The sequence below is a fragment of the Bufo gargarizans genome, chromosome 2 (genome assembly GCF_014858855.1).
Source record: "Bufo gargarizans isolate SCDJY-AF-19 chromosome 2, ASM1485885v1, whole genome shotgun sequence".
Lineage (NCBI taxonomy): Eukaryota > Metazoa > Chordata > Amphibia > Anura > Bufonidae > Bufo > Bufo gargarizans.
This window is the reverse complement of record NC_058081.1, coordinates 205635357-205652028: the sequence shown is the minus strand read 5'-3', so window position 1 is coordinate 205652028 and position 16672 is coordinate 205635357.

Here is a 16672-nt window from a genome sequence, read left to right as displayed (position 1 = left end):
CCCCACACCCACCTCAGAAGCATCAACCTCAACTATGAAGGGTAACGAAACATCAGGTTGCACCAAGATGGGAGCGGAAGCAAAACTCTCCTTGATATCAGAAAAAGCCTTACGCGCCTCTACTGACCAAGAAGAAAAATCTACCCCCTTTCTGGTCATATCAGTGAGTGGTTTAACAATAGAAGAATAATTCAAAATGAACTTCCTGTAATAATTGGCAAAGCCCAAAAAACGCATCAGCGCCTTTTGATTCTCAGGAAGCTCCCACTCAAGCACAGCGCGGACCTTCTCGGGGTCCATGCGAAAACCAGAAGCGGAGAGGAGAAACCCCAGAAATTGAATTTCTGGAACCGCAAACACACATTTTTCCAGTTTCGCATATAATTTATTCTCCCGCAGGATGAGCAAGACCTGATGTAAATGTTCCTTATGAGTTTTGAAATCGGGAGAAAAAATCAAAATGTCATCCAAATACACCAATACAAATTTTCCCATCAAATGATAAAAAATGCTGTTCACGAAATGCTGAAAAACGGCTGGGGCATTCATCAAACCAAAAGGCATAACCAAATTCTCAAAATGGCCCTCAGGGGTATTGAAGGCCGTCTTCCATTCGTCCCCTTCTCTGACCCTGACCAGGTTGTATGCCCCTCTTAAATCTAATTTGGAAAAGACTTTAGCCCCAACAACCTGGTTAAATAGGTCCGGGATCAGAGGAAGCGGATAAGGGTCACGAATTGTGATATTGTTCAGCTCCCTGAAATCCAGACAAGGTCTTAAAGAACCATCTTTTTTCTTAACAAAGAAAAAACCAGCGGCAACAGGTGACTTTGAGGGTCGTATGTGTCCCTTTCTCAGACTCTCAGAGATATAAGCACGCATAGCGATCCTCTCAGGTTGGGAAAGATTGTATAAACGAGATTTAGGCAGCTTGGCGTCTGGGATGAGATTAATAGGGCAATCGTACTCCCTGTGCGGGGGCAAATCCTGAACTCCACTCTCAGAGAAGACATCCGAAAATTCAGAGAGAAAAGATGGTACAGTCTTAGTAGCAACCTCAGAAACAGATGTCGTGAGGCAATTCTCTCTGCAAAAGTCACTCCAACCATTTATTTGCCTCGCTTGCCAATCAATGGTGGGGTTATGTTTAGTGAGCCAGGGTAGCCCCAACACTAGAGGAGTCGGCAAACCGCTAAGGACGAAACATGACACATCCTCAACATGAGCATCACTCACAATTAAACGGATATTGTGAACTATGCCCTTTAATGACTTCTGAGAAAGTGGAGCGGAATCGATAGCAAACACAGGAATATCCTTTCTCAAAGCGCACACCTGGAAACCATGAGTTATCGCAAAGTGATTATCAATGAGATTGACCGCTGCTCCACTATCCACAAAAATCTCACAAAAAATGTTCTTGCTCTCTAGCGCCACCCTAGCCGGCAGGACAAAACGGGAACTACAAGCAAACGGAAAACCTTCAATCTCCGCCTCAACCCTGCCAATAGTAACAGACGGAACATTTTTCAAAGATTTTTTCCTCTTTGTTTCTTTATTATACCCAGAGAACTGCCTGAATCTCCTAGAGGGACAAATATTTGCCAAATGATTAATACCTCCACAACAAAAACAAACCCTCCCATGCGGGCTGAATCTTCTATTGTCAGAAGCAATCAACCCCAGCTGCATGGGCTCCTGCTCAGAAGGGGCTGACAGCGACTGAGACCCCTGCGCAGAGAATGGGACCGCTGCACAGTCCTGGGACCGAGTATGACAGGAAAGAGAGATCTCTCCTCTCTCTCTAAGACGCCTGTCAATACGAACGGCCTGAGACATAGCAGAGTCCAAAGAAATAGGCCTTTCATGAAAGGCAAATGCATCTTTCAATCCCTCTGAAAGACCATGGCAAAATTGACTTCGGAGTGCAGCATCATTCCAACCAGTATCAGCTGCCCATCTCCGAAATTCTGAGCAGTATATTTCTGCGGATTGTTTACCCTGGCATAGGAGACGTAATCTAGACTCCGCCAGAGCAATACGATCCGGATCATCATATATCTGACCCAGGGCTAAAAAGAATTCATCCACTGAACGGAGGGGCCGTGCCCCATCCGGCAGCGAAAAGGCCCAGGACTGAGCGTTACCCCTGAGCAGCGATATAATGATCCCCACCCTCCGTTCCTCATCACCAGAAGAATGGGGAAGAAGGCGAAAATGGAGTTTGCAAGCCTCTCAAAAACGCACAAAATTCTCACTACCCCCGGAGAACGTATCCGGGAGCGAGATCTTAGGCTCAGAGCAAACTCCATGAACGCCAGCTGAACCGGTCACTTGAAGCTGAGAAAAAGTCCTGCGGAGATCAGCTACCTCCAATGAAAGACCCTGAAGGCGTTCAGCCAAAAGTGAAACCGGATCCATGCTTGAGACGGTTATGGCGGCTTATAATGTCACGGACGGTGTACAGGAAACAAGGCAAAACAACATGCATAAATGACTCGCTGGATCCAGAAGCTAAGGAACCAAGGGAGACCCCTGCAGAAGACCTGGCACTTTCCCTGGCTGCTCAGCCTATGCAAAGATCCGAATGGTGGAGGTTTGCATATCCACGAACCTTGACTATAAAGCCCTGAGCACCCTACAATAGTGAGGGGACACGACCACCGGCTCCCTACACAAGACACGGAGGGAGTCAGGGTCACCTGGGATCCAGCAAACAGATATTAACAGATAAAGGTACACTTAGCTTTGAAGCAAACAGGAGGACAGATCAGCGTGCACACACACTCCAGGAAGTAATATAAGCCGCCCAGAAAAGCATTCTGGGGAGGCATTTAAAGGGAAGCAATTAACACATGACAGCTGAGAGAGGCTGACGAGAGGAGGAGCTGAATACCACAACACAGAAATTCAAGGAGGAGGTTCTGAAAGGCCTCTGCCAGAGCTTCTCAGCTGTCTGGTTGTGACACATGCTGGGTGAGAGAAATATCTTGGCAAAAGACAACTTTTCCCATTTTTTTTATACAAAGTTGGCATTTGACCAAGATATTTTTCTCACCCAGCATGGGTATATGTAAAATGACACCCCAAAACACATTCCCCAACTTCTCCTGAGTACGGCGATACCAGATGTGTCACACTTTTTTGCAGCCAAGGTGGGCAAGGGGCACATATTCCAAAGTGCATCTTTCGGATTTCACCGGTCATTTTTTACACATTTCGATTGCAAAGTTCTTCTCACACATTTGGGCCCCTAAATTGCCAGGGCAGTATAACTACCCCACAAGTGACCCCATTTTGGAAAGAAGACACCCCAAGGTATTCCGTGAGGGGCATGGCGAGTTCCTAGAATTTTTTATTTTTTGTCGCAAGTTAGTGGAATATGAGACTTTGTAAGAAAAAAATAAAAATAAAAAATCATCATCATTTTCCGCTAACTTGTGACAAAAAATAAAAAGTTCTATGAACTCACTATGCCCATCAGCGAATACCTTAGGGTGTCTACTTTCCGAAATGGGGTCATTTGTGGGGGTTTTCTACTGTTTGGGCATTGTAGAACCTCAGGAATCATGACAGGTGCTCAGAAAGTCAGAGCTGCTTCAAAAAGCGGAAATTCACATTTTTGTACCATAGTTTGTAAACGCTATAACTTTTACCCAAACCATTTTTTTTTTTTTGCCCAAACATTTTTTTTTTTATCAAAGACATGTAGAACTATAAATTTAGCGAAAAATTTATATATGGATGTCTTTTTTTTGCAAAATTTTACAGCTGAAAGTGAAAAATGTCATTTTTTTGCAAAAAAATCGTTACATTTCGATTAATAACAAAAAAAGTAAAAATGTCAGCAGCAATAAAATACCACCAAATGAAAGCTCTATTAGTGAGAAGAAAAGGAGGTAAAATTCATTTGGGTGGTAAGTTGCATGACCGAGCGATAAACGGTGAAAGGAGTGTAGTGCCGAAGTGTAAAAAGTGGCCTGGTCATTAAGGGGGTTTCAGCTAGCGGGGCTGAAGTGGTTAATGAATAAAATAATCTCACAGGAAGGAATTGGCTTTGTAGTTATAAAGTCTCTTAGAAGAATAAGGCTTATTCTCCACATCTCTAGTGGTGGCAACAGGCTTATTCTCTACATCTCTAGTGGTGGCAACAGGCTTATTCTCTACATCTCTATTGGTGGCAACAGGCTTATTCTCTACATCTCTACTGGTGGCAACAGGCTTATTCTCTACATCTCTACTGGTGGCAACAGGCTTATTCTCTACATCCCTATTGGTGGCAACAGGATTACTTGCTCCTCTTGTTAGGGACCCAACTCAGTGTGTATCAACAACTCTGCCCAGGGGAGGAGTGTGCCTCTGGTGGCAGTGATAAAGATTGTTCTTGCTCTAGACAGTGGTTACTCTCCAAATAGCAGCACTGTTCTCAGGCTAAAGATGGCACACTCTAAGTAACAGCTCTCTGCACATGACTGTCTCTACTTGGCACAGTCCTGTGAGCCAATCTCTCCCAAATGTTAGTCTATATACCAAGTTGACTGGTCAGCCCCTGAAGACGCCGGTTACTCGGCGAAACATGTCGGGCGGGCAGATTCTGAGTCATGTTTTAGCCCAGGTAGTGAGCATCATTGTATGAATACAGATAGTAGAGCTAATTAATACAAGCAGCCACAGACGCTATTCAAGTGTATACAGAATCTCCCTTCAGAGAGCAACAGCTCACCCTGAAAGTTTTAATGTTTAGGTTTCTCACTTAACAGTTAGATTTAGGTATTCATTTGAACAATAAAGGTGAAGTTTTAACAATTTAGTGTGGAGGGGGAAAAAGCGTATTTTAGCTGTTGTAATACAGCTCATGCTCTAAGTTGACTGGTCCATTCCTCCCAATCTGGCCCATCACAGGGCCTCTGAGTACTCACAAGTGCAAGGGCAAGGTTCATGGTTTGCCGCCACTGCTTAAAGAGGACCTTTCACTTGCTCACAGCCTGGGAGAAAAAAAACTCCCCGGCTGTGAGCTGTGCGCTGCGATTGGCCAGTGCTGCAGCCTAGGAGAAGGAGACGCCCACAGGACAAGGGCAGACACCGCCTACTATAACTTACAGAGCAAAGGTACCAGAGGGCATAACGGGAGAACGGAGCAGCACCCGGGGATAATAGTAAGTGCAGTGAGATCCCCGGGCGCCGCTCTACATGTCAGCATACTTGGTTCACATTGTTTTTACAAGTGAAAGGTCCTCTTTAACGCTTCTCACCCCTGCAGGCATCACTGCTTCAACCTCTATCTAGGCCCCTGGTGCAGCGCACCAATTTGTGAGAGTCATTAATCCTCACTTGCTTATTACCACTGCAGTGTAACTGGAAGTTTCTATGCCAGTGGACGCAATGTTCTCTCTGCTTGCTGCAAGTTTTTTCCACATGGTTGACATGGGAACCTTTGGAAGGAAGGATCGTGCTACAGAGCACGTGTAGAAATCCTGGGCATAATGACTAACATTGCTTGCCATCCTTTTACTGTGCAGTTTCTCAACAGTTGGTGTGCCGGCATACATACATAATTCCTCTGGGTAGCCATCTTATATGCTTCTGGCCTATGTAAAGAAAACAGTGAACTCATCTTCTGAAGCCTGGGTCGCCTATGATATAGATGGACACTTTTATTACCACTACTCTGTAAGGCCAGCAATAAAAGGTCATAAAAGCTATACCAGGCCCAGCTCATCCTGCCCTTTGAGATAAGATCAGCTCGCTGTCAAGCCTGGCTGGAGCGTGACGTCATTAATTTCCAGGTCTGGTTTGAGGAGAGCTAATAGCCCTTAATTAGCTCTGGGCATAAAACCGGTCCACTTTCATATTTCATTTATGAATCAACTTATGCCCTTTCTGATACCAGATCCAGGCTCTACAGAGTATTGTGGTTAATTGGGTATCAAATATGACTAGAGGATGTGATTCCTTAGCTGACCTATGGGTGGTAGAAGAACTACAGGTCCCAGCATTACCGTGTGTGGTCTCATTCTGCAGGTAAATAAATAAGGATCGCAAATATGTATTCTGTATAAAAATATGCCGATGTATCAGGGAGATACGAGCTTAAGTATAATCCTCATTGTAGGAACTGAACTTTGATGGGGTCATAAAACACTTGGGGGCCAATCCCTAAGCTTCACAGTCACTCTGCTGCCATTGGCTGACAGGAGTAAGTCTCCTGCCCATGGGATAGTTCATAAAAATCCATGCACAAGGACAGAGGAGAGAGACCCATGGAACATCACCAGACACTTAATTGGACATTGACGGCATATCCCTGTATCAGAAGAACTTTGAGGGTCTCCCCTGATACATACTGAAAAGGGGTTTGCAAGGATTCAAAAAGGACATATGAACGACCATCTGAAACCCTCCAGAGAAACTAAGTATTCTTTCCTCTTTTTCCCTTTCATTTGAACCGTCGTGATTATTTATATTGTTATTATTATTCTGTAGTTTTATAGTCATTTTCATTAGACTTGTATGCACTGCTTTTTACAGCTTATTAAAGATTATAAAATCTAAGTGGCCAAGTCTTCCATATTCTAAGCTGCTGAACAACGTACCTTGCCTTTGAAGAGACGTTACCAGGTAGTTAGTTAAATTGCATTTAGGAATTGTAGCTGGGGGTGATTGACTGCGGTTGGTCAGTAAGTGATATCCGGTTCATCCACTGATCTGTGTGATAGTGAATGACCCGGATAGTCGGCTCGTGGACCGGGAACCCACGTGGTGGCAGTTACCGAAGTATAGTGGGGGGTGTTAGCCGAGTGGTAATACCCCGGTCACGTGAGGTCTCTGTGTGTGCGCAGACTCCGTCACAGACCACTACGTCAGAGCTGTGGGATCTGGAGCGATCGGATCCATAGTTCGTGACATTTTTCTGGTGGCAGCTTACGGGATTCTGTATGCTTAGAATATTAGTGCATGAAGTTATGTCCATAACGCTGTACTAAAGGATTGAAAAATTCTGGAAGACGAAGCACAGTGCATTAGTTTTGATAGAATAATAATTCACGACAGTACCCTCCCCTCTCTCTTGTTTTCTGTCCTATCTTTTATTTGGCAATAATGTCCGAATCCGTGAATTATGACGCCCTGAGCGTGGCTGATATCACAGCTCTGTGTGAGCACAAAGGCATCCAAGTATATGGGAAAAATAAGACTGTCCTTATCCAGGAGTTATGTGCACGGAGGAGTCAAGAGTCATCCCTGCAGGATTCAGAGAATGGAGGAGACTCTGGGGCCCCTGAGCCAGGTGACCCCTTCCAGAATGAGGATGATGAACTGGGAGGACAGCCTGCTGGGGCTTGCAGTCCTCTAGCTGGACATAACTCTGTCTCTATGCCATCCCAAAATGGTCTGGACCAACTAATGCTTAGTAACCCGGACTTATATTTTCGGCTGCTGGAGGCACGTCGGGCAGAGCGCCAGGGTGAGCGCGAGGCTGCAGAACGGGAAGCTGTCCGCAGGCATGAACTGGACATGGCCCGAGTACAACTTCAGGGGTCCGACCGGCATGCCACATCCACAGGTCCATCCCTGATGGTCAGGCCAAAACTGCCTGTGATGGAGTCTGAGAACTGTGACATTGATCTTTTCCTGCATGCTTTTGAAACCTCATGCCAGCAGTACCAGGTACCAGAGCCACAGTGGGCGGGACATCTAATGTCCGCACTGAAGGGCAAAGCTATGGAGGCCCTGGTCGGACTACCATTAGCAGAGCGTACCAGTTACGCAGTCATCAAAAAGGCTATTCTGGTCAAGTACCAGCTGACTCCAGAGACTTACCGTTTACGGTTCCGGTCCCTGCGGAGAGGGCCCGGAGATACTTTTATGGACCATCTGGGCAAGTTGCAGACCACCTTCCAACAGTGGTCTGATCCCCTCACAGAGGACACCAAGCAGTCCCTGGCGGATCTGATGGAGACAAACTGTTCTCGGACCAATTGCCCCACGGATGTGCAAAAATATGTATGTGAGCACAAGCCGAAGAGTGCGCGAGAGGCGGCCGAGCTAGCCGATGAATATGTCGCCATGCCCAGCACTCGGGCATTCAAAGACACTCTGTCCCGTCTGGGAGGAACCTCTTCATCTGCTTCTTCCTCCCGGCCAGCTTTGTCGGTTCCTGTCCCGCGACCCTTTCACAGGCCTGCACAAAGGCCGGAAGGAGTCAAGCCAGCACCGACAGACGTGCGCAAGTGCTATGCGTGCGGCAAGCCAGGACACCTCAGCCACTCGTGCCCGGAGAAGAAGACAGCCCCCCCTGGCAAGCTTGCCCGCAACCCATCATCTGTGCTGTTAGTGAATGGAGCTGCAAGACACACCGCAGACAACCTACAGTCGGTTACTGTGGGCAACCGATACACCACAGGCTTCCGCGATACAGGAGCCGAAGTCACACTAGTTCGGCCTGAACTAGTGGATGACACAGACCTTACTCCCGGCAAAAGCCTCACCATCACGGGAGTTGGGGGGGTGAGCCCTAATGTTCCCCTAGCTCGTGTTTTCCTTGATTGGGGGGCTGGGAGTGGAGTAAGGGAGGTGGGAGTCTCTGCGGAGATCCCCACAAATGTTTTATTAGGCACTGACCTAGGACGATTGGTCTCATGCTACGTGCCCCCTGGAAGCACACAGGACTCACCCGTCCCTATGGAGGTCCCTGGACATCCCGAGGTACTGTGCAAGGATGTTTGCGTAACATCAGATAACCTTGGGGATGGACCGCGGGAGGTGGGGTGTGTGGGAGCAGTTCTCCTATGACAGGAGATGTAGAGGGGATGGCGGGTGTATGTACACAGGTAGCAAACGTGTGTTTAACTGATTCAAGTTGTGCAAATGTTAAATGTGATGACATTATTGTGCCTGTGTTTTGCCGTCACTCGCAGGCCTGCAAAAGCCGCAGCGGAACGCTCCATTGGGGAAGAGCAAGTGGAAGTGTCCCCTTCCACCTGGTTCGGACCCCGTGGACTTAACCGCATCAGAGCCTCAGCCACTGTCCCTTTTCGCCACAGGACAGCTGGCTGGGACTTGTAGTGCCGCCTTTGAGCAGGCCCTGCGAGATGACCCTACCTTGGAGCAGCTAAGAGGGTTAGCTGCCAGCCCTCCCACTGAGGGAGACAAATACCGAGTGTGTTGGGACAATGGGAAACTGTATAAGGAGGACATCTCCCACAGTGACAGTAGGGTGGGGCCACTCAAGAGGCAGCTCATTGTACCTGTGCAGTTCAGGGAACAATTACTGCAAGTGGCTCATGAGATCCCCTTAGCTGGTCACCTGGGAATAACCAAAACAAAGTCCCGGGTGATGCAGAATTTTTTCTGGCCTGGCCTCGGGGCAGATGTCGCCAAGTACTGCAGGTCCTGCGACACCTGTCAGCGAGTTGGCAAAGCAGGAGACCGTCACCGAGCTCCATTGAATCCCTTACCAATAATTGATGAACCCTTCAGGAGGGTGGTCGTGGACATCATTGGTCCCCTGGCCATCCCCAGCAGTTCGGGTAAACGGTTCATATTAACCCTGGTGGATTACGCGACGCGCTACCCGGAAGCAGTGGCGTTATCCTCCATTAGGGCGGACAAGGATGCGGACGCCCTGCTGGGGATCTTCACGAGAGTGGAGTTCCCAGCTGAGCTTCTCAGCGACCAAGGACCTCAGTTCATGTCTGAACTAATGCAGGGGCTCTGTAGGAAAATACAGGTGAACCATATCGTAGCCAGCCTTTACCACCCACAAACAAACGGCCTCTGTGAGCGCTTCAACGGGACGTTGAAGCAGATGCTGAAGACGTTCGTGGAGGCGCAAGGGAAGGACTGGGAAAGATATCTACCACACCTGCTATTTGCCTACAGAGAGGTTCCCCAGGAGTCAACCGGGTTTTCGCCCTTCGAACTCCTGTATGGTCGACGAGTAAGAGGTCCCCTAGACCTAATCAGAGAGTCTTGGGAAGGCAAGGTTGCCGGAACTGAAGTCTCTGTAGTAGACTATGTCCTCAGGTTCCGAGACAAAATGGAGTCGCTGGTAGGTCTGGTACAGGAGAATATGGTGCAGGCCCAAAGCAAACAGAAGCAGTGGTATAACCGCACTGCCCGAGAGAGAATCTACCAGGAGGGGCAGAAGGTCTATGTCCTGCTGCCAATGCGGCAAAACAAACTGCAAGCTGCATGGGAAGGGCCGTACCCCATTGTCAAATGTCTGAGTAAGGTAAATTATGTGGTAGGCCTTGGAGAAGGAGGTAGGAGACAGAAGACGTTTCATGTCAACATGCTCAAGGAGCATCACGAGAGAACGCCAAATGTTATGCCGGTTTGCAGCCTGCCCGAAAGGGAGGAGGCCGACCCCCTACTAGATCTGCTAGCTGACACTCGAGAGTTGGAGGTGGACTTAACCCTCAACCCTCAACTCTCGTCCCAGCAGAGATCTCAGCTCTTAGAAGTGTTGACGGCTCACCGTGACACTTTTACAGGGAAACCCGGGAGAACTCACCTTGCAGTCCATCATGTGGACACAGGTACACATGCTCCCACAAAGCAGTCCGCCTACCGTGTCTCACTGGAGGTCCAGGCAGACCTCAGGAGGGAGATCGAGGAGATGAAGCAGCTCGGGGTCATTCAGAAATCCCACAGCGCTTGGGCCTCACCGGTGGTTCTGGTCCCGAAGAAAGATCAGACAACCAGGTTCTGTGTGGATTATCGGAAACTGAATGCCATCACAACCTCGGATGCTTACCCCATGCCCAGGATTGATGAACTGTTAGATAAGTTGGCAGGAGCCAGCTACCTGACAATCATGGACCTGAGCAGGGGGTATTGGCAGATTCCCCTGACCTCGGAGGCTCAGGAGAAGTCGGCCTTCATCACCCCTTTCGGCTTATACGAATTTACTGTAATGCCGTTTGGGATGAAGAATGCGCCAGCCACCTTTCAAAGGCTTGTGAATGACTTGCTGGAAGGACTAGAAGAATGTGCTGTCGCCTATTTAGACGACATTGCCGTGTATAGCCCCACGTGGAAGGAGCATCTGGTGCACCTGTCGCAAGTACTGGACAAACTTGCTGCGGCTGGACTAACTGTTAAGCCTAGCAAGTGCCAGCTGGGCATGAATGAGGTCACTTACTTAGGCCACAGAGTAGGAGGAGGCACACTGAGGCCTGAAATAGAGAAGGTGAAAGCCATTACGAGATGGCCAACACCTCTCACCAAGAAGCAGGTCATGTCTTTCTTGGGAACGGCCGGGTACTATAGGAAGTTCATCCCGAACTATAGCGCCCTGGCCAAGCCTCTGACAGACTTGACCAAGAAGAAGCTGCCCAGGATGGTGTCATGGACGCCGGAATGCGAGCAAGGCTTCCAGGCCCTGAAGGATGCACTAGCCAGTGCTCCTGTGCTTCAGGCCCCAGATTTCACTCGGAAGTTTGTGGTCCACACGGATGCTTCCGCCTTTGGTCTGGGTGCAGTCCTGAGTCAGGTGAACCAGGCCGGGGAGGAGCATCCTGTACTATACCTGAGCCGTAAGTTACTGGCCAGGGAGACCAGCTACTCCACAATAGAGAAGGAGTGTTTAGCTATTGTGTGGTCCCTGCAAAAGCTACAACACTACCTGTATGGACGCAATTTCACAGTGATCACTGATCACAATCCCCTCAGCTGGTTGGCACGTCTCGCAGGAGACAATGCGAAACTGCTGAGATGGAGCCTGATTTTGCAGCAGTACAACTTCACCGTGCAGCACAGAAAAGGTAGTTTACATGGAAATGCCGACGGGTTGTCGCGGCAGGGAGAATCGGCCGGAGACGGCTGGGTTGCTGTGGAATAGGCTTGTGGCCATTTCCCCAGGCAACCTTTTAAAAGAGGGAGGTGTGCCAGCATACATACATAATTCCTCTGGGTAGCCATCTTATATGCTTCTGGACTATGTAAAGAAAACAGTGAACTCTCATCTTCTGAAGCCTGGGTCGCCTATGATATAGATGGACACTTTTATTACCACTACTCTGTAAGGCCAGCAATAAAAGGTCATAAAAGCTATACCAGGCCCAGCTCATCCTGCCCTTTGAGATAAGATCAGCTCGCTGTCAAGCCTGGCTGGAGCGTGACGTCATTAATTTCCAGGTCTGGTTTGAGGAGAGCTAATAGCCCTTAATTAGCTCTGGGCATAAAACCGGTCCACTTTCATATTTCATTTATGAATCAACTTATGCCCTTTCTGATACCAGATCCAGGCTCTACAGAGTATTGTGGTTAATTGGGTATCAAATATGACTAGAGGATGTGATTCCTTAGCTGACCTATGGGTGGTAGAAGAACTACAGGTCCCAGCATTACCGTGTGTGGTCTCATTCTGCAGGTAAATAAATAAGGATCGCAAATATGTATTCTGTATAAAAATATGCCGATGTATCAGGGAGATACGAGCTTAAGTATAATCCTCATTGTAGGAACTGAACTTTGATGGGGTCATAAAACACTTGGGGGCCAATCCCTAAGCTTCACAGTCACTCTGCTGCCATTGGCTGACAGGAGTAAGTCTCCTGCCCATGGGAGAGTTCATAACAATCCATGCACAAGGACAGAGGAGAGAGACCCATGGAACATCACCAGACACTTAATTGGACATTGACGGCATATCCCTGTATCAGAAGAACTTTGAGGGTCTCCCCTGATACATACTGAAAAGGGGTTTGCAAGGATTCAAAAAGGACATATGAACGACCATCTGAAACCCTCCAGAGTATTCTTTCCTCTTTTTCCCTTTCATTTGAACCGTCGTGATTATTTATATTGTTATTATTGATCTGTAGTTTTATAGTCATTTTCATTAGACTTGTATGCACTGCTTTTTACAGCTTATTAAAGATTATAAAATCTAAGTGGCCAAGTCTTCCATATTCTAAGCTGCTGAACAACGTACCTTGCCTTTGAAGAGACGTTACCAGGTAGTTAGTTAAATTGCATTTAGGAATTGTAGCTGGGGGTGATTGACTGCGGTTGGTCAGTAAGTGATATCCGGTTCATCCACTGATCTGTGTGATAGTGAATGACCCGGATAGTCGGCTCGTGGACCGGGAACCCACGTGGTGGCAGTTACCGAAGTATAGTGGGGGGTGTTAGCCGAGTGGTAATACCCCGGTCACGTGAGGTCTCTGTGTGTGCGCAGACTCCGTCACAGACCACTACGTCAGAGCTGTGGGATCTGGAGCGATCGGATCCATAGTTCGTGACATTTTTCTGCCTTACAGAGTAGTGGTAATAAAAGGGTCCATCTATATCATAGGCGACCCAGGCTTCAGAAGATGAGAGTTCACTGTTTTCTTTACATAGGCCAGAAGCATATAAGATGGCTACCCAGAGGAATTATGTATGTATGCCGGCACAGTTGGGTTCACACATACATACTTGATAGTTGATACACCCATAGACATACCGTCTGAGGGTATTTGAGCACCATCTCCAATTGACAGTTCACCTGCAACATCATCACCAATTTTGTACATAGCTGCATACATTACTAAAGTATTATACCGACGTCTCACTTCCGCATCCTAAGGCACAACACATGGTGTATCATCAATAGCATATCACAATGCTTTACACATATAAATTAGCATTTTACATAATCAATTGTGAAAAACAGTAACATAGTAGTCTTATATGGTTGGTGCTGTCACTGTAACTTAGCATGACTGTCAAAAGGACAGAAATTCATGTACAGTAAGAGGGAGTAGGAACATTCCCAACCCACTTAGAAGTTTTTGAAAAAAAAAAAGATATACCTGTAACAGATTTCAGAGGTGTTTTATTCTAGTCTCTCTGGGGTTTACTCCCTCTTAACCTGTCACATCAATGTTGCATGATGTGACCCTCCTGTAGTGCATGTCATCCTTCGCTTGTAGTGCTTATACCTTTACACAGTAAGGGCTCATGCAAACTGGCACAGAGACTGTATGGCAATGCACAGGGGGCTGTACAGCAGGAAGTGAAGCATGTAGATTAATCTTTGATATAGTTTCTTGGGAATGCATATAAAAACGGTCTGTAACAAAGTCTAAATTTAAATATTTCATTACTTTTTTTTTTTTTGTTTAGCGCACATAATGGCTTAACAGGGCTCACTTTTATTTGCTGGGTGACCATATAATTTTTCTGATGATTTTTAGGTGACTTTTTTTGTTTTCTTTTTTGAAATCATTATTTAAATTTGCAAACTGGCACAAAAATAAATAAAAATGCATCCCCTAATTTGGTTGTTTTCATAATCACACTAGAGGTGGTTTCATATTTTGAAATTCGTTCACACTTCGTTTGGTGGTAAAAAGTAAATTGCGTTATGGATTCTGTTACCACGGACATGACAATTCTATGACGGAATGCATAACAAAATTCCTTTAGAGGCATTGTGTTATTCATTCTGTCATAATAATAGACTATGGGCTGCAAAACGGATAAGTCCCGTTTCCATTATGCAGGGGAGTCCTCACCTGCATAACGGAAATGGGACGGATCCGTTATTCATGGTTTTCAGGTGGACCGCACTGCTTTCCGAATCAATCGATCCAATATCTCCTTCCTTTTTGCATTCCTATGGAGGATCAAGGTTGCCGCAGATAGTGAAGTACAATGACAGAATTAAAACTACAAACGTTTTATTGTACTTACAAGATAAAATCGGGTTACAAGCAGTGTACAAGATATCAAGCACCCGACCTGGGTTTCACTTCAAAAAGTTTCGTCAGGGGTATCTTCTCCGCCCTTTCAGGGGCGGTCTTTTTAAACCCACAGGTTAAAACATCATATCTAATCCAGCTCTTTCCCATACAATACATATCCATAATCAATATATAAAACCCTAAATCCAATATACATCCTATAGGTATACATATAAAATCATAAAAAACAATCATACATAATCTTCCTTCAAATTTCAGGATAGGCGAAACACACCTAATTCAAGACATATTCCGAAAAGTTCTCCTGTTCAGAAAGGACCTTCCTTGCCACATGACCCCTATTCCAGCCAATAGCGAACTACACATCCTAGGACTGCCTACTTTCATTCACGGATAGAAACATACATCATATCCCACATGATCACTTTAACCAATCCCCATGCCTTCATGGTGACATATCCTAGGACCGCCTGCTTCCATTCACAGATATTCGGATACATCATTGCACACATGATCCTTTCGGACCAATCAGAGTCCCTCAGTAATACTACCAAAGGTCCTTGAACGGCTCAGATGGATACTGCGGTGAGGACTTTTCTTTCAGGTAAGGCAGGGTTTAAGGTCGAATTCTACATTCATCCCTTTAGGTTGTAACGTACCCATCCTATAGATCCATTCAACCTCCCTCCTGTTGATCTGCATAATGGAATTCCCTCTCCGCCAATGTGGTTTAACCAGTTCGACAAATAACAAGCCACTCAGATTTTTCTGGTGCTTAGTTTTAAAATGCATTGAGACACTATGCGTCTCCAATCCCTTTCTTATATTCCTGACATGTTCCTGAATTCTCACCTATTTTCTCATAGTCTGGCCTACATATTGGAGGCCACATGGACACTCCAACATGTAGACCACCCCTACACTCTCACAGGTGGGATTAAAGCCCAGCACAATGTTATGTTACTAAGTCCTTGTATAGCGCTCTAGAGGAACTCAATCCGATATGCTGCACATGTACGGAAAGTGGTCATCATCACGTTTAAGACATTTTTATGGTGAATACAACGGCTCGTTCACATTATGATGTTGGTTTATACTTGGCATATACACCATGGAAATCTCCTGGAATGTGAGACAAACATAAATGTCTGGCATGTGTAATTGTTTAGCATTTTGATAAATACATTGCTAAAGTGAAAGAGTATACCTTAGGCCTCTTGCACATGAACGTGACGCATTTTGCGAATCCGCAAAACACGGATGCCGCCCGTGTGCCTTCCGCAATTTGTGGAAAGGAACAGATTGCCCAATATAGAAATGCCTATTGTTGGCTGCAAAACGGACAAGAACAGGACATGATCTATCATTTTTGAGGGGCCACGTAACAGAGCAACTCAGTGTGCGGTCCGTATATTTTAAGGCCCCATTGAAGTGAATGGGTCCATACCAGAGCCGCAAAAAATGTGGCTCGGATGCGGAACCAATTCACGGCCGTATGAAAGACTTAGAATGAACATTCCTTTGATAGACGTCTCTGTAATGAAAAGGGTAGTCAAGTATGTTTTTCTGTACTGCATGAAAAAGATCTGCCAGCACTGTAACACCCTCCTTTCCACTACAAACATGTTTGCTGTTCACATTGCAGGTATTTTAAAAGCTGGTTCGTAGAAGGAAGCACTTTATTATTTCCAGCTGAACTCGTTTTTATGCATTTCCCAATAAACACTGCTTATTACATCAATGTTTTAATATTCCTCATACTTGACTGGCATTTCATTTGTCAGAATGGGAGAATATATGCTTACAATAGAACAATATTGTCATTACAACCTGGAAAAAGTCATACAAATGACTGCAACACCAACTCCTGGCGACATGCATCTCTAGAGCCAACCACTCATACACACACCTTCGTTTAAATACTTCTTTACAATACAGACTGCTACACATGGGATGATCACATTGACACCAGGAGGAGG